This window comes from Kogia breviceps, chromosome 6 (assembly GCF_026419965.1).
Source record: "Kogia breviceps isolate mKogBre1 chromosome 6, mKogBre1 haplotype 1, whole genome shotgun sequence".
Taxonomy (NCBI): Eukaryota; Metazoa; Chordata; class Mammalia; order Artiodactyla; family Physeteridae; genus Kogia; species Kogia breviceps.
In genome coordinates, this window is record NC_081315.1 from 65,401,069 (window position 1) to 65,423,900 (window position 22,832).

General features: G+C 38.8%; 1 protein-coding gene across 1 annotated transcript in view; it reads right to left on the minus strand.

Moving 5' to 3' along the window:
• WDFY3 (WD repeat and FYVE domain containing 3) overlaps positions 1-14,300 on the minus strand; it is a 283,768-nt gene extending 269,468 nt beyond the window's left edge. The window contains exon 1 of the mRNA XM_059066368.2: positions 14,100-14,300. The gene's annotated coding sequence lies outside the window, so the exon portion shown is untranslated. The remainder of the gene's footprint in view (positions 1-14,099) is intronic.
• Between the last annotated feature and the right edge of the window lie 8,532 nt (positions 14,301-22,832).

The following is a 22,832-nucleotide window of genomic DNA, read 5'->3' on the forward strand; positions in this document are numbered from 1 at the left end:
ATCTAATCATTTCTTGTTAGAATATAAAAATTGAAAAGGCAAGGCAGAGAATAAATCTTTACAGTGAAGTCACATTAATGGCAGGGGTCTGAAAAGAAGGTATAAAAACTCCTGCTGATGAGCTCCCAAGAGCTGCTCTGGTTTCTTCTGTTCAAGCCCGACTCATTCCATTCATCAATTTCCAGTATGAGTTCCAAAAATGCCTTTTGGTCCCCCTTAAGCTGGTAAGTATCAGCTGACTGAAACCCCAAAATGCTACTGACTTCTTCTAGGAAGTAAAAAGGTATGGAAGGTTCTCATTTTAACGTCAAATTATCACAATCGTACATTTTCCTTGCTTCCTCTTAGACCGCTCAAAAACTAAACTAACATAGTATACTTTTGCCTTCAGAATTGTGACATTAGAACTCTCATGCCTAACGTGCTTTTTCATATCCTCCTATTTTGCAAGAAAGCACATTTATCCCAAAGCTTCAGTCTGTTCATTTTAGCACCAGTTCCGTGTTAAGACATTACTCTGAAATGTCAGCAGTTCTCTGCATCTCGTGATCCCATACTAGTGCCAACAAAGCAAAGTGAATGATTACTGATTAACAATGGAAATGAATTCTGTCCTTAAAAGACAACAGTATAAAAAAAAAATTTCAAGCCTAGTCTGTTTGTGCTCTCCATGTGCCTTGCTTCTCCGGTCACTTATATCCTAGATATAGACTTCTGACAAGGGATATTTAAGCAGTTTCAGCCCTAATCTTCAATTCTGGATCAAGTCACTATTAACATTAATTCACCCAGCCTTTATCCCAGATTAGATTACTAGGGTTCCTAGCTTGTTCTGATACCCACTGTGTTCTACTCTTACCCTCTCTGCTGTTCTAGCCCTGTTTATACCTCAGTTATTGTAACTAGGCTTCTGTTCTAACACTTCTGGAGATTCCTAGTCTGGTCCCTGCCTGGTGTCTTCCTAGTACTGGGACGCCTACTTTCGATTATCAGTCCCACCCAATCCCAAGGACTGGTATCAGGCCATTATCTAGAGTCCAGTACCCAGACAGAATTCTCTGGCAGCCAATCATATAAATATATGTATAAATTTATGAACTCACTCATTAATTTCTCTCTCTCTCTCTCAATTCTATGTGCTTCTTCACCTTGAATTCCCATTAGCAACAGATTGTGCAGATTGTTCTCTGCCTCTTCTACCCCTGACATGGGTTACCAAAGAGAACTTTTTCTCAAAAAACTGTAGTTTAGGTGAGATTGGCTCTAACATGCAGCAGTCTTTCAAATGTGGACTCATTCTAGTCTGTCCTATATAACAGTAAGCTCGGCCCTACTCTAAAACTTGGCCATGCTCTGTCATATCACAAATACAACAGAACTCCATCAAATCTAGGGAGGGTGGGAGGGAGGGTGACGCAAAAGGGAAGAGATATGGGAACATATGTATATGTATAACTGATTCACTTTGTTGTAAAGGAGAAACTAACACACTATTGTAAAACAGTTAAACTCAAATAAAGACATAAAAAAAAAAACTATCAAATCTTGAGATATGGTAAAAGTATACAAACTTAACATAATTTAGAAACGAAACAAATAAGAAAATTTTTCTAAATGGTATGAATTGCAAACTTTGTAATACAGTGATATTAAAATAACATCATATGAATCCTGGACATTTACATGCCAAAATTTTTTTTTAATCATCAGATTATAATTTCTAAAACTAGAGAAAAAAAATTACATTTTGTAACTATATTCTATAATAGCATACAGAAATTACCATTTCATTCCCAAGAGTTCAAGCAGAAATTTCTTGACACAAAACAAATAAGGTACATCAAAGCAATAAAGTATATACATCTAATCATACAAATTAGTATCTCTTTTGATCAATGCTAAATTCTTCTTTATGAAACATGATTAAATTTCTAATTCCATCTATTGCCAAAAAATGGGATTGCCATCATTTTCTCCAAAGTCTAGGTTTGTTATTAATAGTATATCCTCATTAAAGGTGTTTCCCCTCCTGGTTTTCTCTACCTTGATTCCTAACTAAAGATCAGGTTACAAATGGGATCCTCATGGACATAACAAAAAACTGCAAAATATCCCAAGATTCAAGGAAAAGGTGTGTGTTATTTACCTCAGGCCCCTTACAAGCCAAGAGGGCTGCAGTAAGAACAAGTACAATGGATAATAAGGAACTCCAAATACTGTGGCTAGAAAGGAAAGCCAATAAAACCTCAAAGCAGATGTTATTACCACATTATTTAATAATTATCTGTTCATAAACTAAACTAGCTTACTAGCTCTTTGAATGGAGAAATACTGTCTTATCTTATTATTTTCAGAAGCCAAAGTAGACAGTTAATAGTCTCTTGTTGAATGAAAAAAAAAACAAAAAAAATCAAGGATTCAGATGAGTAGTAAAACAGTGTCAAATGTACTTACTCATCTTACAGTGTAATAAAGCCACTGTGGAATGACAACTGCCAGGCAGGACCTTAACTCAAAGAAAACCAAGTATAATGTGAGTCCTAAGTCCCATTTCCCCAAAACACTCCCTACTAGTCAATAAACACAAGGCAAAATGCAGCTCACATGATGGATTAATTTCATTTGCTTTTAACTTTTCACCGGGTAATTATTTCCCTCTATTCTAACTTAATATTACTATAACACTTTCCTCAAACACTATGTTTAATATTTATCTTTTAAAAATTCACCTTATTACTTGTTTACGTTGGTAGGACTTCTCTATTTCAGTCGTCTGGCCAATTTATCTTCTAAATTGCTGTTCATGGACATTTTCTAGTGATTCTAAGTCCCAAGAGGAAAATAATAATGAAATTTAGTTTTAACTGTAACTCCAATAAGCTATAGCATTCTTTACTGGTCACTCTGCCATCTTTAAACTTTTTCTTTTAATAAAAACAGGACTTTCTTATTGATCTCTTAATGATAATAGATGACAAAATGCAAAAGTCTAACTCAAAACCTGTGCAGAGTACTTACCTCTGCTACTTAGAAAAATGAGATAAAAATTTTTTTAATACAAATCAGTGTCACCACTACGTTAATCATGTAAGAGCATTTCTAAACTTTAACAAAATACAAGAAAGCACACCCAGGTGTGATTACTATCTATAATGTATGCTTGCTTAGTGTTAAATAACAAGACCAAAGTAACAATTAGGTCCTGGAATGCAACCAGTCTTCTTCCATTAAAATAGCACTCGCTGAACAGGACTTCACTGGACTGGAATGATGCTTTGTTGGATGACATTAGGATATGCAAAGCAACTATTAAATTCTGCACTAAAGTGGGTGTCAACAAGCAGAGTAGTAAGAAGAAAGGCTAGAATATGGGGATCCTTTTAAAGATCTCTTAATGCAGGCAAACAACAGTCAAAAAATAGCTCATTTCTGATGAATGCATTAGGCTGAGAAAAATCAGAGTTCATGAAAATCCATAGAGAAAAAAGAATAAGCTTTCTAAGACAGACACAATACCCCTAGCTATGAACAGAGATCACTAGTATTATCATCTCAGAAAGGCTATTCAGCACATTTTCCCCCTGCCCTCTCCCAACTACACAAGTGTATGTTGGTGCTACGGTGGCCTTAATGCCTTTTCAGCAGCTGCCATGTCGTGTAAGGATTCCCCATACCCTCCTTAAAGTATAAACACCTATGCCAACGCATGTGGTGGTTATGTAACCTAACTCAAGCTGGGAATCACTGAACTTATTTACTCTGGTGACTCAGATTTAAATCTAGGTCTCCGTGGAAAAGGAGGCAGAGAACACAAATGCATGTTATGACACCATTTTTCATTAACATTTATTGTATAACTGAAGCAAACTAAACATTTTCTGCTCTTTTATAAGTTTGACGAAGAAATGAGCTTTCAGAAATGCTCCAGGTTTGCCTAGGTACAGGTCAGCATCTGCTAGACTGAATGACCCTGGGCAGAACAAGTCCCCTTTACAGGGAACTCTTTATTTTCTCTCTCTCCCTGTTCCCCCCTATGGCGTTTCCACTCACCTTTATAAGTTTGACGAAGAAACGAGCTTTCAGAAATGCTCCAGGTTTGCCTAGGTACAGGTCAGCATCTGCTAGACTGAATGACCCTGGGCAGAACAAGTCCCCTTTACAGGGAACTCTTTATTTTCTCTCTCTCCCTGTTCCCCCCTATGGCGTTTCCACTCACCCACACTGTCCTTTCCCTTCCTTCTCCAGCCTTTGCTTTAAGCCCGCCACCAATAGCTACCTCTTAGCAATGCTGAAGTTCACAATGTCAAGATAATTTTTTCAGTGCTACTTCACTCCGAGATAATAAAAATACTTTAAACACTGGTCAGACTTCAGAAATAATAAAACAGCAACAAATCAGTTTTCATCGTGACCAAAGAGGTAACTCATCTAATTTATTTCTGGATTTAGCAAATGAAATGAAATACATAAAGCATGTCTGTCATCAATCCAACAGATCAAGTTACCTTTAAAAAGAATACATGCTAGGAAAGTCATATTTAGTACAATTTTCATGGTGACCTAGTTGTAAAATGCTTCAGGAGCAAAAACTAAGGTTTTCATGTTAAAAATGTTTTCTTCTAAATGCTTTACTTTATCCCTATTTCTTTTCCTCATTACTTAAATAATAAATTCAGACTAATTTTTTCCCAAGAGACCTCATCTCATTCATTGATGGTGAAATCGACTGATTTTATAATTTTCTATAATTCTGATATAAGTAAATCTCAGTTTTCACCAAGGAATTTCTACCAATCCACCTGATATTCAGATCAAACCTCATCTTAGGGTTACCCTAAGCATTTCAACTAAAAGTAATCTTTCTACTCTCTAAGTATCCATAGAACTTCTGTACCCCTCAGACAGACTAACCACATACTGTTCAATTATTTATGCATCCATCTTATCTCCATTATATTATAAAGTTATTGAGAGCAGGACTATCCATGTCTTACACATCCATGTATCTACCAGAGCACTCAGGACAGCACACAATAAAACATTTAATAAATAATTAGGAAAAAAGTATAGAATTATTAATATACATTACAGCATCATTTGAGAATCTACTTACAGTGTATTATCATTTGGGGAAATAAGAAGTAGGTTCCCAGAGCAAGTTGAATCCCTTATATTTGGTCTAATTTAGTCACTAGGTGTTAAACAAATAAATCAGATTAAATAAAATTATTAGGCAATCAATTGACAATGATATTTCTAAAAATAACTGAGTTTATTTTTATTTCATACTTGTTTATTTAACTGTGGCATTTATCATCTAAATCACTGTGTTTTAATGAGCAGTGTGCCACAGGAAAAGAACTTGGGCTTGAGTCAGAGAAACCCAGGCTTTAATCAAGAAGATCTGATTATGAATTTACTGAGGGATTTCTAGGACAAAGAGAATAAGGAAACATTAAAAAATATATATTATCATTCCTTCACTTGATAATGAAGTCTTAGAATTCCTAGGAGTGACAGTAAACATTTATTTTCTTAAGACTTACATAATTTTCTGACAACATCCTTATTACCTAACTACATTCATTCACTCAGTGCTTACTGAAGGCCAATTACATGCCTATGTGTATTTAGAGAGAGAATAAAATTTGCTGAAATATATTATACAATATATGGTAATGTTCTACAGCTGTTTATACAACTATACTAAAAACACCCCTTCTATTTCTGAAATCTCCTCTATATTCAACAAAATGATAGCAGGTACTTAATAAATACCATCCCTTGTCCAATATTTCTTTCTTTATATTGTTACTTGTTAAGAATGAAAGTTCCCAATAAGCTAATATAGTAGTGATTAAATAAAAGAGCACAGCAAAAAGAATGCCATGTGATTGAATTTTACCTGACTAGATCGGGGCTGTGCATGACCTACTTGGTAGAAAAATAATCAGCCATTTGCCTAGTTACCTGTTGCCCTTTTCACAGAAAATTAAGGGAAGAAACAGACCCTTGGTCTGCTGGCCCATGGAAACAAAATATAGAATCTAACCTCTTCACTCTCTGGGGAGAACAAAAATATCAACATTCTTGTATTTGTCAACATTTTTCAAGGCTAGCAAGATCACTGTGCTTTTAGTAATAAAGTATAAATCAGTATTGTACTATAGTCATGTAAGATATTACCACTGGTCAAAAGTGATAGGTAAAGGGTACATGGGACTCTACTATATTTGCAACTTCCTGTGAGTTTATAATTTCTTCAAAATTTAAAAACTATATCAGTAAGATAATGCAGTTTGAACAAATGTTAGGGAAATTAAAACAAGTAAGCTGCTTTTCTAAACTCAAACACTCAAAATGTACTAAGAAATCTGGATATTTTGAGAAGATACTCGTGGGGTTCTTTTTAAAGTGTTGAGTCCTATATATTTACAATAATTAATCACCTCCCAAGTTATATAATTTACAAAGCAAAATTTTACTTACATGATTTTTTTTAGTGGATGCTTTACTTAGAGGAAGGCAATAAACCTAAAAGATTCTGTGCAGATAAACTAGTTGTCCCCCCTGAAGAAAAAATAGCAAATACAAAATAATTTTGGTATGACTTTCTAATATCAGATAATGATTATGTATCAGATTCCTACTTTTCTTTGGCTAATATTAAATTAATTGGCTTCCCTGAATTCCATACTGGCTGGAGAACAGAGGGACACAACTAGGAAGAAACATTATACAGGAAGAGGAAGCCTGGCCTGGCAGATTTATGAAGTGGTGAAGATATACCTATCAAAGGTATGTCAAAAATGAAGCTGTAACATGACACCTCTCACAACATAGGTACCAGTGGCTTAAGAAACAAGGAAAGCTAAACGAAGTAGTGTCAGAACTCAATGATCACTATTATGTAAGGGACCTGGAGGAGAAAGGACTGCCAACAGATGAAGAACAAGAGGGCAAACAGGACACTCACCCAAAAAGTAACACAGCTTTCAAGGGGCAAAGGCAGAACAACAATTCAAATCTCTTAATTTGGGGGCCTCTGAAGTACCATTATAAATAGGCACTTATCTTTTATAAGTAGCAATAACAAATACTTTAAAGGGATTAGTCCACACACAAAAGAATCAAACAACCGTAATTAGCTTACCTATTTATTTTTTTTAAATCCTCACTCAGTAGGTCTTTTAAACTCCAAAATCAGTACAGCAGTGCTTTAAATCCATTGTGGCTTCACGTGTATCTAGTTGATTTAAAGTTACTCATCTAAGCTTGCAATCTCACCAAAATGTGTAACTAAAGTACTGCCTAAGTCTCTTCTCTTTACTGAGTAGGGATTCAGTTTTCTTAAGACTTAAAAGTATCTGTTATTGAGTTGGCATAATGATAAAAAGGGTTGCCACAGTACATGTCAAAGTCTCAAGTTTGCACGGGTACTACAGCACCTGATCACAAAACAATGATATATTAAACTTAAAATAACTAATTGCATTAACACTGTGCCAAGCCACATACTAATATACTATACACAAATCGAAGCAGGTGACAAAAGTTTAAAAACAAACTTTATGGAAGGAAACTTAAATCTAAGTTGTTAATAACTTTCCTTGACTTAAGAAAACCAATGCACAAATTTAATACTAAGACTGTTCTACTAGAGAAGTAAAACCAAGGCCCTACTCACACATAACTGTTAAAACAGCAAAAAAAAAAAAAAACAAACCCAAAACACAATTTCAGCACTTAGTGAAAGCACAGTGTAGTTGGTCTAAATACAAATAGTATCTCCATTAAGCAGGCTAAGATATACAAAGTATTTCATATACAAAAAAACTACAGGGCGTATCACTGCTAGACTTGTCACAATGATTACAACACTATGAAGATCAATAATCCAATATTTATGTTACACACAAAACAATCTATTATACACAATTTTTTGGCTAAACAAAAATGGAAGGAAAATGACTCATATCACTAAAAAACATTACTTTAAATATTCTTCCTCAAGTCTTACAGCTTCTGCAGATGCAATACTTAGCATCTCCCAATGTCCTTCTCCTGCAGGTTCAAAGACATGCAGGTAATGGGGAGTCAGACAGAACGAGGAAGCCTGAGATGTAAGGATGAAGGGATTCGCAGTCACCATTAACAATTCTAGCCTTAAGATGATAACCTAGATGTTCCAGTGTTGAGGGTGTCTGTGCTGGAGCCTGACATTTCTACAAACTCAGTGGTGAGCACAAAACCCCAAAGCTCTGCATCCATACAGTCGAATAAATACAGCAGCTACGACTGCCTGTTCAACCAAATGAGACACTACAAAATATCGACTTTATTGCTATACTAGACTTTTCTCACTCTGCAGGGCTTCTGCTTCAGTTGTTTACAGAAGTGATATTCTAGACCTTGTGTCTTGTTTATTAAATAATCAGTGTCTTGTTTATTAAAGATTCAGGGGCCCAGTAATAAAGTAACCTCAAAAATTCCCATTAGGATTTCCTGGTGGTGCAGTGGTTGGGAGTCCGCCTGCCAATGCAGGGGACAAGGGTTTGTGCCCCGGTTCGGGAGGATCCCACATGCCACGGAGCTGCTGGGCCCGTGAGCCGTGGCTGCTGAGCCTACGCGTCGGGAGCCTGCACTCCACAACGCGAGAGGCCACAACAGTGAGAGGCCCGAGTACCGGGGGGGTGGAGGGTGGGGAAGAATTCCCATTAAAGAAAGGAAAACAGAAGTGTGAATGAACGGAAACATTGTGCAATGAACCCTATTTAGCTTGGAGAGAAATTATCTACATTTCTTTTTTATTACATTTGTTTAGAATGAATGAATGAGTGAATTTCCTAAGTATTTGGCATTTCTTGAGCATGCAGTTAGAGGAAGGAAGGCCATAGGGAAACATGTTAAGGGATTTGCCCATGGTAAACGTTTTTAAGGAAGCCGAGGAAAGAGTGAGCAGAGGCTGGCACATGGATGTCCACTCAAGTCATTCACCAGGTATTTGTTGAGCACCTATTATGCACAGCTCATTGCTCCAGCACTAAATGTACAGCAGTCAGCAAAACAGAATCCACGTCCACATAAGCAATACTCTTGGGTATCTCCTACCCAGTTTTTAATGATTAACACCATTTTCAGCAACATAATTCCACAAGCATTCATCCAAAGAAACAGGAATTCAGAGGTTTAAAAGAAAAATCTAGGACCTCCATCTAGGGGGAGGAAACAGATAAATAAAGCAACTATTAAGTAGAGGTATGACAAAAGGTGCTAAGGGAACACACAGGGGAGGGACAACCAACTGCTACTCCTGGTAAAAGGACCAGCTTCCAGGCAGGAGAGGGTAGCACACTTCAGAAACTTCAAGCTGGAAACACAACACTTCTCTGTCCATGCAGAGGACATGCTCTAGGCTCAAACTGAGATCAGAAGTCCTTACACTGCCTACAGGGTCCGTAGGCCTCCACTACCCTGACCTCAGCTCTCACCTCCCTCCAGCCAACCCCCTACTGTGCTCTAAACACTTCAACACCCTCCTGCTTCAGGGCCTCACCACCTGCTTTTCTCCCAGATCTAAAACTCTCTCACTCCTTTAAATACGTCAAACCTCTGCTCAAAAGTCACCTTAACAGAGGGGAACACACATTGTAATATTACATGAAAATTAGCTTTCTAAATATTGAAAAGTAATGCTATAATTATTCATGGATTAATGTTCCTTACAAGATCTGGGATGACTTCAAAGACTACTTGACTGAATTATTTCAGTCTATTGTTTTCCTTTTAAGTCCAAGTAAAAATAGAAGAAATGCTTTATCATTTGAGAATTTTTTAATTCTAAATTTTTCTTAAAGAAACAAAACTTTACCGAGCTTTCTCTAAAACCACATTAAAAAATGTTAAGAGCTAAGTATCAGAATTCTCTAATGATGCTTTCTTTTATAAAAGCAATTTTAATAAATGAAAGCCAACTGTACAATAAGAAACTCAAAGAAACATCCTTTAAGTGCTACTGCCTTCATATTGAGATCATGACCGATGACCAAGCCAAAAAAAAAAAAAATTATTTAGCAATGTCTGTCATAAACTTCCTACGCTGGTTCAAATACTACTGAAAGTAAGAATTAAGAAGTCAAAAACATTAAAGGAGGGCTTCCCTGGTGGCGCAGCGGTTGAGAATCCACCTGCTCATGCAGGGCACACGGGTTCGTGCCCCGGTCCGGGAAGATCCCACATGCAGCAGAGCGGCTGGGCCCGTGAGCCATGGCCGCTGAGCCTGCGCATCCGGAGCCTGTGCTCTGCAACGGGAGAGGCCACAACAGTGAGAGGCCCGCGTACCGCAAAAAAAAAAAAAAAAAAAACAAACAGCTAAAATTTTAATAACTGACAATACTGTCAACAAGGGTGCAGAGCAACTGAAATTTTCTTACATTGCTTCAGATAAGAATGCAAAATAGTAGTCATTTTGGAAAACAGTTTGGCAGTTCAATATAAAGTTACCAATATTGATAAATATACACTTTTCATAGGACCCAGTAATCCCACTCCTAGGTACAACTCAAGAAAACTGAAAACATTTGTTGTACACACAGACCTGTACATAATTGTTTACAGCAGCTTTATTTATAATCATCCAAAACTGAGAACAACTCAAATGTCTAACTCATGAACGGATGAACAAATCGAGGTACCTCAATATAATGGAATGCTACTCAATACAAAGGAACAAATTTAGTGGCATGCTAGGGCTGACTGGTATGGCTTATGAAAGCCCACTGTTAATTTTCAGGAGTTTTGCAAGCTGATTTAGGTAGGTTAACACGGGCCATGATGAGAGTATACACACTGCAATAATTAGCAGATGCTATCAATCAGGGATTTTTTTTTTTGGAGAGCAGGCTGTTACAATGTTTATCACCATACCATTTAACAAACTACTGATACATGCAACAACTTAATGAATATCAAAAGTATTATGATATATATATGGAATCTAAAAGAAAAAATTGTTCTGAAGAACCTAGGGGCCGGACAGGAATAAAGACACAGATGTGGAGAGTGGACTTGAGGACATGGGGAGGGGGAGGGGTAGACTGGGAGGAGGAGGTGAGAGAGTGGCATGGACATATATATACTACCAAATGTAAAATGGATGGCTGGTGGGAAGCAGCTGCATAGCACAGGGAGATCAGCTCAGTGCTTTGTGACCACCTAGAGGGGTGGGAGAGGGAGGGTGAGAGAGAGACACAAGAGGGACGGGATATGGGGATATGTATATACGTATGGCTGATTCACTGTTATATAAAACAGAAGCTAACACACCATTGTAGAGCAATTATACTCCAATAAAGATGTTGGAAAAAAATGGATTACAATAAATGAAAGAAGACACCAAAGACTACATACTGTATGATTTCATTTATGTGATATTCTAGAAAGACAACAGGGACATTAATTTGATTAATAGTTGCCAAGGCCTGGAGGTAGAGGGAATGGATTCGCTACAGAGGGGCATAAGAAAACTTTCTGGAGTGATAGAAATGCTTCATATGTTGATTGTGGTGGTGATCAGCCAATTGCATACATCTCCAAAACTTTCACCACATGTAAATTATACCCAATAAATCTGACTACAAAAAAATTATAGAGTAGAAGTCATTTACCTCTTAATTCTTTTACGGATGACAAATGCATCACACATACAAAGAGGGAACTGGAACTTAGTGGAAATAGATAACTCACATAAATAGAAAAGATTAAAAATGTAAAAAAAAAAAAAAAAAGTGAACTTGTAATCACAGGAAGTAAAAAAAACAGGGTCGGGATAATCCTGCCAAGAATAATGTAGAAATGGCCCTACTTTGAGTGTCATTCCAGACTAGTATCATTAAGAGAGGTTAGTATCACTAAGGTCTCAGAGTCAGTGGCTCAAAACTTCCGTTATATTTTGTGTTATGACAATGTCAGATCCACTTTTCAACTGTAACGAAACATCAATTACTAATTTTAACATCAAGCAAATGCTGTCATTGACTTAGAGCCAAGTGCAGCCTTGTTGTTAGGAGTAATGGCTCTGGGTTTAGACAGTCTGGGCTCAAATGTGGGCCCGCCAGTGGCTATGACTTTGAACAAGCTTCTCTTGATATCTATTTCCCCATCTGTAAAATGGGATTAACATTTTCCTGAGGTTTCAATAAGAATGCATGAAAAATGACTTCTTTGTGCTAAACTATCAATAACAAACATTTCTTATGCATAATTGGAAGTGAAAGATATAAATTATCAAATCTAATCCTAAGAATTTTAATTTTCCTAACATAGGAGATTTATTCTTTAATTATATATCCAGTGGTTCATAATTCTTTGTGTAGCCAGATCTTTTTGAGAATGTGTTGACTCCATGGACCCTTTACCCAGAACAAAACGCAAATATATGCTACATTCATATGATTCCCAAGGATTCAAGGACCCTCTGAAGCTCACGCATGAAATTTAAAATGCCTGATGTAAACTCTTAAAATTACAAAGTTGAGCAGTGGATTTGAAGAATTGTCAAATATCGTCAACTAATATTGAAACAGCACACTGCCATTTACTTTTTTTTAAAAACTTTTCTTTTGCAAGTTAAGACCAGAACATCATGTTTCTAATTCATATCTCCTTTCTGCAGAAATTTTAAATTAGAAGCATAACATTTTTTACATGAATCAATTTCAACTCATTAAAAGACACTAGGAGTAGAAACCTATATTTCTACCAGCCAGAGAATGAATGGTTCATAGTGTAACATGCACCACTGACGCTCAAATATCATAGGAAGGGTTCCCAAGTCAGTCTAATGCAATATGTATTTTTAAATATCAAAAAAACTGATTCTTATGCTTAGCGTCCCATGTTAAAGTTTTATTTTTCTTTCAAGTGAGATTTATATTTTCCTAGACGCACTACTAGAACGTCTAGTTTATTTATTTATTTTTTTAATCAAACATATTTTTGGTTCTGTTTTATGTTGTTTATTTCTTACCCCGTCTGATGGTGGAAACTGTTCCAAACCTACTATCAAATAATTCCAACGTGGAAATATGCTGATATCTCAGAGCAAAAGGTTTTGTTTTTCTTTGTTTCGTTTTCATACTACAATAACCACTTGGCACTGACCAACTCATGCCCATCACTGAACAAAAAATAGTTTTTCGCATGCAGTAGCACCATTTTCCCACAGGAAACAACGATTTTTAAGGCACTGGAAGTCGAGGCAAGGGTTCACATACATAGTAAACATCCTTTCAATCGGTTTTATCTGATACCGTAGATCTCGGAATTCAATGGTAAGAATCAATGAAACGCTGCACCTGAGGATCACACACTGGCCAGGTCTGCCGAATGGCTTTTGGTCGGAAAGGTCACATCTGCTGTTTAAATCCCACAGTAACCGTGAATGTTCGCGATGCCACCACATTCCCCGTACAAGAGAATAAAAGGGCAAACACACTCCGCGAGAGCATCTCTGGTCGCTTCCACAAACGAAGGTTTCCAGCACAGGGCGTGTGTGGGCGGAGGGGGGGGGGGGTGAAGAGCAGGGCTCGGGAATAAGCCAGCAGAGGCCCGCAGTCGGCGGAGACAGCGCCCGAGGGATGAAGGCCTCGCTCGACAGCGCCCGGGGGCGGGGGGCTCTGGAAGCCGAGACCCCGCGGGGTCTGGCTGAGGGAGCCGGACTGGACCCCGATTCCTGTATCGCCAGGTTACGCCCCCACTGCTTACAAGAGGTAGCGTTCAGCCCTCTCCTCCCCCACCCCCCAAACCACCCCAGCATCGCTCCCCACCGACCGCAGCCCTTGACCCCGACCCATCCGCTACGGCGCCCTCTCCAGGCCGCGGTGGAGGACACAGGCCAGGCCGCCATCCCTGGAGACGGCGGCGGTGGCTCTGGGGCAGCGCGGTCCCGGGGGAGGACGGCAGCTGGGCCGCGGCCTGTCCCCAGGGGCAGCGGGCGCAGGGCCGCGAGTGGGCAGCGCCTCCGCCCCTTACGAACAAAGCGGCCGCGGCGCACCGGGCGCAGGGCTGGGGGTGGGAGGCGGCGGGAAGGGGGCACTCACCGGAGGGCGGGTGGGCGCGGGCTGGCCTGACCCGGAGCGGGACCGCGGCGGGCCGGGCTCCGCGCCGGGGGCGCGCTGGCGACGGGGAGGGGGCGGCGGGCGCGGCGTCCACGGTGGGGCCCGGGAGCCCCGCTGAGGGGGACGGGGCTTCGGGCCGGGATCGATGCTGCGGCCGCGGGGTGCGGGAGCCGGTCGGCCGAGGCGTGCAGCGGCGCTAGGCGGCCGGGGTAGCGACGCCGCCGCCTCTCCCTTCTCCTGCCCCGCTCCCTGCTCCCCCGCGTCCTCCTCCTCGCTGGGTCCCCGCCGCCGCCGCCGCCTCAGCCTCGGCGCTTCTCGGGCTTCTCTTCTCCATCAAGGCCGGGCCGCCCCGCAGGGACCATCCCGGAAAGTGAGGGGCTGTTGCCGTTTCCCGCAGCTGTTGGTGGCCATCTTTAATCCTCCTCCTCCTCCTGCTTTCTCCACCTCCCGCTGGCTGCCTGACTGACTGACTCTGGATCCTCCTCTTTCCCTTCCTGCTCCTCCTACTGAGCCGGCCGCAGAAATTGCAGCCGCTCTTCCTCTTAACCCTTCTGCCTTTCCTTCCTCTTTCCTTACTTCCTTCCCTTCCCTCTGCTTCCCGCTTTTACCCTTCTCTTACTAGCTGGCATCGCCCCCTCTTGCAGGCAGCGGGCTCCGATTCTCTTAGCCTGAGTTTGGCCCCCCTTTTCACTCTTGTCCCTCTCTCCCTTCCCTTCTAAGAGGCACACACCCCAGCTTCCTTCCTTTCCCCCGTCCTGCTCTCAGCTGCTCCTGTTTCCCTCTCCCAAACCCTGCCCCTCTCCCGTGGTTCTCACCCTCCTCGGTCCCAATTAGTCAAAAGACTCAGCTAAGAAAGGACAGCTGGGTTCTGCTCTCCTTAACCCTACACCCATTTGCTGGATGTTGTCAGGCAGCGATGGAAGAACGGGAGGCTGCGTTAATTTTACACACGGTGGAGTACAAAAGGACTGCCCACGCTAGCTGTTTTACTACGCAGCTTTGAAACTCCTGGATGGTGTCGTGTTTGGCTCCGGCCCAATAAAGGACCGAGGAATTGAAGAGCCCAGTCTCGGTTGCCTTCCCTCAGTGACCTTGAACTGGTCGCCTTAAGATTTTAGGGTTTTTTTTTTCCCGCTTCCTGTAAAGGGCATTACTTATACCTTTGCAGTCCTAACAGAGTGTTTAGCATGCTTTGGTCAAGCTAGAGCTGCTAGTGATCATCAGTTTGCCCCTCTGTTATTTGTTGCTAATCAACCCAGTGGACAGTTTGGGGCATATTGTAGTTCTGGCAATGGAGGCAAGCTGAGCCAGCAATTGTGAGTGGACTCCCTTAAGCAGGCTTAGAGTGGGGAAGTGCTAATATCATCGTTCTAATGACAAACTTGTTTTTCCTAACACTGCAATCTACAGAAGCTTGTGAATTTCCTCTACTAAAGATGAAGCAAGCTGGACTTGCTGTTTGCTTCTTTTCAGCCACTTGGCCTTTGTGGCAAATTGGACCCATTTATAAGGATTCACTCACAGATTACTTCAAGATCCAGCATGGCTGACAAATACAGGGGATATTATATGTGAGCACTCTGGGGAAGGGTCACAGTGGCTATCAAAAAAAAGCACCTTGCCCTTGAAGAATAAAATGAGTAGACGTGTTCAAAGGTTATTCCCTTCCATAGGCCAATTATAGAGAGAAATGTTTTAAAATGTAGTTTTATATTCTACTTCAAAGTGAGTAATTTTTTTAAGTTCAAATGTAAAATTATGTTATAAATATGTGTTTCAAGCTGTTTGAAAAGGATATGTCAAAACAAACCTAAAAATATGTTTTAATAAAAAACATTGGTATACTGTGGGAGGCAGGGAGGTGGGGTTCTAATCTTTTTCTTTGATCCTCCCAAAGTAACCTGTACCTAGTTGGGTTCCAGATTTCAGTTGCCATCTTTCAATACCAGTAATTCTTCTATTTGAAATCAACAACCTGTATCAACATCTAAAACTCTTTTAAACCCAAATAAGGTCTTTGAGACAGCTTTGTATAATACATTTTAGAATAGATTATTAAAAACAAAGCACCTACATGGTGTAAGGCTGTGTGTGTGTGTGTGTGTGTGTGTGTGTGTGTGTCTACATGTGTGTTTTCTTTCTGGCCTTTAGGTGTTTATTCTTTATTTAGATATTGTGTTTCTCCAGTTTATTACTAGACAAAATTACCACAAAATTCTTGATTCTTAAATATTTCCTTATAAAAGTGAATATTTTCAGAGAAAATAAAATGGATAACATGAACAAGGAGTAAGAAAATCTGTTGACTTAAACACTGTGGGCAGCATGCATTTTAAAAGGAGGATTTTCAGTTAAATATGAGGTTTCAGGAAACATGATTTTATTTACACCGAAGAAAGAAGAGTTCTACATTTTAAAATTCATTAACACTTTAATTAGAAACGTTTTTCTTTTGAAGAAAATACACTGCAATGAAGTGCATGGATAGATCAGTATGCAAATGCAGCCCTTTCTTGTTAATGTCTTACAAACTAAAAATCTCACAAAGTTTCTTCAGTGATATAAATATTGACGGGTGCGGTAGGGAGGGTATATTGGGATATATGTATGCATATAGCTGATTCACTTTGTTGTGCAGCAGAAAGTAACACAACATTGTAAAGCAATTATACTCCAATAAAGATGTGTAAAAATAAACAAATAAATACTGACAAAAAGATAAAATATTGATAAAAAAGTGATAAAAATGTAGCAAGCTTTTTCTGTTTTTACTGAAGCCATGTAAACATAAGCACTGTAATAATGGACAGTACCCAGAAAAATCAGACCCTTCATATTCACTTTTTTGCAGCTCTGCTTCAGATCTGTCATCATTACAGCCCTTACCTTCTTTAGTCTTTGTTTCTGGCTAAGTGTAGTTTCTCTGTCATCTTAGGGTTCGGGGATTAAAATAAAGGTCAGATCAGGTTCTCCAGCAACATGGTTATTGTTTCATGTGTATTCGCTCTCAGATAAACTCAATGTCCTCTATAAAACAAAGAATTGTGTTAAAGTCGGGTAAACCCTTTGTGCAGAGGCCAGATGGAAAAGGATCGAGACATGTGCAACAAACTCCTCTGGGAATAGAGGAGCAAACACGAAGGCTATTTCTAAGCAGAGTCTGGTCCCCAAATTACAATTCATGAATAAAGTGACTGTGGAGAATAATGATCAAGAGAATATCTGTGACAATAAACAAAACCCATATTTGTTTTTAACATGATTGAGAATTCTATGAACATGAATAAACAAAGCATAACTTTGGCTCATGAAAAATATTGAAATGTAAGTGGAAGAAAATAAAAAATAGAAAATAAATTTGGAAAATTGTTAGGATAAATAATATGTATTGACAATTTGTTACTTAAACAATTATTTTCTTTACGTTTGCATTTAACACTAAGAATTTAAAGTTGAACAGGTAGAATTATCTCACAGATAAACATAAGTAAGTTATAGAATTTTTAAGATATTTATCACCAGGATACAGAATGCTAAATTATGCTGGAACACAAAAATTAAAAGGAATTGAAACTTCAATCAACATATTTTTAAATTACATAACTATTATTTTTGAAATATGTGTCCATTTTCCCAGGCTATTAGGTACAACAATAGAAATGCCATATTGTTTTCCCTTGCTTGACAGAGCCAAATGGAAAATAAACAGGGCAAGCAAATGAAAGTCTCTGGGGATCATGGGAATTGAATGACTATAAAAAAATATACTCCAGACAAAAATATAGTCTTGGATAAATATTCAGTTTTATTCTCATAATCTCTGTTCTTTTAGAAAAGACAGTTAATAATATTTCTGCTTCACCTCTTCCTCTTTAGATGGACTGTCTAAAATATCAAGTGAATAATGACAAACCATATTTATCTGCACTGGTTGAAATTTAGTATCATTCTTCACTCCTCAATTTAGAGAACTCCTTATAATTAACTGATGAGCTGTCCTCCAGACAGTGCCATTTAGAGTCATTACTGCACTCTAATTGGGGAGAAATGCTTTTAGAAAGTTCTAATTAGAGACTTTTTTTGTTCTTATACATACATTCAAAAGAGGTACTGTTTTGTGGGTTTTTTGTCGGGGTGGGGGGAGGTTAGGTTGTAGCTGGGTGTATTGTTTTTGTATTTTTACTTAAGTAAGTGACACAAGGTAAAGCTTCTTCAGATTTTGAAGAGTAACATGACCACATGAGGAAACTGAATACTAACAATTTTGCTTTTGCTCATCATAATGATCATGATTATAATAGAAACAGGGGTTTTTGAACACTTCATTATTAATGATTTGTATTTCTACTTAAAGTTTGAAGGTTCTCTTAACTTTCAATTCCTTATATCAATATTTCTTTATAGAGAGTTCAGACTTTTAAAACAGTACCTTGACAATGGTTTTACAAGTTAAATATAGTAGCATGCAGACTAGATTTATTAAACTCATTTAAAAAATTTGGCAAAAAAATCAAATGGCTTATTATAGGTCACTTAGTGTATATCTGGGGGTACTCTGAATAAAACCAAGATCTCCCGACTCACTCTCAAGTTCAAAAACTTCAGAGTTGAAAGGATTAATCCTACAGGTGAGAAACTGAAGCCCAATGAAACTTTTAACTATGCCACATTAGTTTAGATATAATTTAAACTTTATTTCCAAAAGTACTGTTCAACATTGACCTTTCTCAGAAATAAAGTCAAGGAACAAAGTAAAATAAACTGGGTTTTCCTGTTGTTTACAAAAATGAGAACAATTTTTTAAAAATAAAAAGAATTTAAGAAAGTTCAAGTTGACTAAAAAAAAAAGAAGTGTGAATTATTTTTTAATATGGACCAGCCCCATTCTATAATATTTATTTTTAGATCAAAAAGTGTAAAGTTAACTCTCAAAAATACTGTGTAATTTAATAGGTTGAGTCTAAATTGTAAGAGTCTAAGGAGTCAGGAGAGAGAAAAAAAACACACCTCTATTAGCTAAATAAAGTAAAACAGTGCCATCTGCTGACCAGAATGAAAAAAGTAGTTGGTCTTTGACACATCTATGAGAAGATAAAGGAGTTCAAGAAATAGATATTTATTCCACGTCTTTTATTTTTTCTTAATTTTTTTTTTTTTTTTTTTTTTGCTGCTTTGGGGGTCTTTGTTGCTGCATGCGGGCTTTCTCTAGTTGCAATGAGAAGGGGCTACTCTTCGTTGCAGTGTGCGGGCTTCTCATTGAGGAGCATGGGCTCCAGGCTCACAGGCTCCAGTAGTTACAGCAGGAGGGTGCAGTAGTTGCGGCACGTGGGCCCTAGAACGTGTGGGTTTCAGGAGTTGCGGAGCGTGGGCTCCAGGGCTCCTGGGCTTCAGTAGTTGTGAGGTGTGGGCTTAGCAGCTCCGCGGCATGTGGGATCTTCCCGGTCCAGGGATCAAACCCATGTCCCCTGCATTGGCATGCAGATTCTTAACCACTGCACCACCAGGGAAGTCCCTCCACATGTCTTTTTTTGTTTGTTTGTTTTGTTTTGTTTTGTTTTTGTTTTTGTTTTTTTTTGTGGTACGCAGGCCTCTCACTGCTGTGGCCCCTCCCATTGCGGAGCACAGGCTCCGGACGCGCAGGCTCAGTAGCCATGGCTCACGGGCCCAGCCGCTCCGCGGCATGTGGGATCTTCCCAGACCGGGGCACGAACTCGTGTCCCCTGCATCGGCAGGCGGACTCTCAACCACTGCGCCACCAGGGAAGCCCCACATGTCTTTTAATCATGCTAAAAAGTACTATGCTGGTAATGTAAAATTAATCAGCATCCTATACGGAAATTTCAGATTATGTTCTGTACTAGCTTGTGATTGTTAGTATTATTCAAAATCCAGCCAACAGTTAAATCTGATCATATCAGTAAATGTGGCCATTTGGCTAAAACCACATTTAGTTTTATAGATAAAATGCAAATGAGTACATGAAGTTATTAACCTGGAATTTTGAATCTGATAAATTTTATATAAAGATTTTTGTTTCTAAATGTATAATCACACTAAAAATAATTTGGAAAACAGAAAATTTTAAAGTTTGATTCTTGACCTAAATATTTCACTTTGCAAATATGTGAGGGACTGCTAGGCCATAAACTTGATTGCCTGCAGGACATGTAAATAAGATCTACTATATGCCCTCACTTAGTTCACCATCTAGTGAAGGAGACAGATGTAAACCTGAAATTATAATGTCTTAAGAACTATAGCAGAGCATATACAGGATGGTACAGAAATACCTCATTCTGCTCTAGTAAGACACACAAATCATTATCAACAATTTGTATAAACTGAAATACAATAAGCATTTGTTCTCGTCCTCAACTGCTATAAATAATCCTCTGACTTGTGCAAGAATTTTATTTTAAAACTTTCTCCCCACATGGTGTTTTTGTTCTATTGCTTTACTCCGAAACCTCAAAAGGCTAACAGATCCTTAACACTTCAGTTTCTCTCCTTTCTTGCATCAAGTCTACTGCCAGATACAATTTTACTCCCCAAGTATCTCTTAAACATTAACCTTCTTTCTATTTTCTCTGGTACTATCCTAGGCTCACTATCACAACTGCAATAACCTCTTATCTGATCTACCCACATTCACTCGGATCCCTTCCAATCCATTGTTCCCACTTAAAAATTTCAGTGCCTCTCAGGACCTGGCATGGTTGGTTCACCAACCACCTCTCTAGCATCAGCTCACACCATGATTTCTTGCAATTTCCCTGCTGCTGTCACCCTGGCCTGCTTTCAGTTCTGCTGTCTTGGCATGCTCCCTCTGCCACGGGGCCTTTGCACAGTCTATTCCCTGTCACTCTGTTCTTTACTACCTTAAATAAGCCTTCACTGAACTACCTAAGCCACGAAATTCCACCATTAAACACTTTCATAGCACCACTCAGCTTCCTTCATACCACTCATCACAGATGCAATTTTGTAGTTTTATATGTTATTAAGTGACTTATGTCTGTAAATTCAACGAGGACAACGACTGTGTCTGTTTTGGCTCTTTATTGTTCCAAACTTATCAACATCATTTTTCATTACAAAAATTTTCCAATTCATATAGAAAAGTTTTGAATCAAGCAATTAAGAACTCTCATAACTCAATAAAGTATACTAATAAAAAGGATGAATAAAATAAGCTGGATTATTGATGATTCCAAATGCACACTATTTTCTTCTATTGAAACACTAATTTAGTTTATTATTTTTTCCTGCTTCTTTCCTATATGTCACAATAAGACTAGAAAACATATTTGTTTTCTTTAAGATTTACCTAATGAGTCTAGTTATCTTAATCAGAATGCTTGCTAATTTGGGGGTGCACTATCTTCAAGACATTATTATATTGGGGGGAGGAACTACAAATAAAGTTAAACATTGACCTAAAATTTTCTAGATCTTCTCCATCATTGAAATGTTTTGTGCTTCCTCTTTTGTTCTTCCTTATCTCCTGACATTTCTGCTATCATTATGTGCCTTTAAAAATCAAGTTCCTGGGCTTCCCTGGTGGCACAGTGGCTGAGAATCTGCCTGCCAATGCAGGGGACGCGGGTTCGTGCCCCAGTCCGGGAAGATCCCACATGCGGCGGAGCAACCAAGCCCGTGAGCCATAATTACTGAGCCTGCGCGTCTGGAGCCTGTGCTCCGCAACAAGAGAGGCCGCGATAGTGAGAGGCCCGCGCACCGCAATGAAGAGTGGCCCCCGCTTGCCACAACTAGAGAAAGCCCTTGCACAGAAACGAAGACCCAACACAGCCAAAAATAAATAAATAAATAAATAATTTTTTTAAAAAAATCAAGTTCCTTTTTTACTGTACTTTTGAAATTTCCAGCCAGTGGGATGGGAATAGAGGGACACAATAACAAACAAATCAACCAAAACACAACCTACAGCTTCTTTGTTTTACTTTTAAAACTTTCTCAGTAGCTTGGGTTTTCAGATAGAACCAATCACTAATAAATAGTTTTCTATTTTCTTGCCTTGTCAAGAAATTAAATCATTCTGAATTTAAATTGAGGTTATATAAAGTCAGTTGAGGTTACATGGCATCAATCGATGCAATAACAAATATTAGTTTTTCTTTAAATAAACCAAATTTAATTTAATAATATACTGATGGCTAATTTAATGTATCAACTTGACTGAACCATGAGGTACCCAGATATTTGGGTAAACATGCTTAATGTGTCTGTGAGAGTATTTCTGGATGAGGTTAACATCTGAATTGGTAGACTGAGTAAGCAGATTGCCCTCTCCAATGTAGGTGGGCCTCATCCAATCTGTAGAAGGCCTTAATAAAATAAAAAGGCAGAGTAAGGGAGAATTTGCTCTCTGTGTGACTGTCTTCAAACTGGGACATTGGTCTTCTCCTCCTTTGGACTGGAACTTGGATTGGAACTTATACCATTGACTCTCCTGGATCTCCAGCTTGCTGACTAAAGCTCTTGGGACTTCTGAGCCTCCATAACTGTGTGAATCTATCCCTTATATTGAATCCCTTCATTTTATCTATATATTATATATATTATATATATATCATATGTATATTATATATCTCCTACTGGTTTTGTTTGTATTGGTCTGGAGGACCCAGACTAATAACATACCATGACATTAAAGACCGACTATAGGTACCTGGATTTTACACTATTTAAACATAG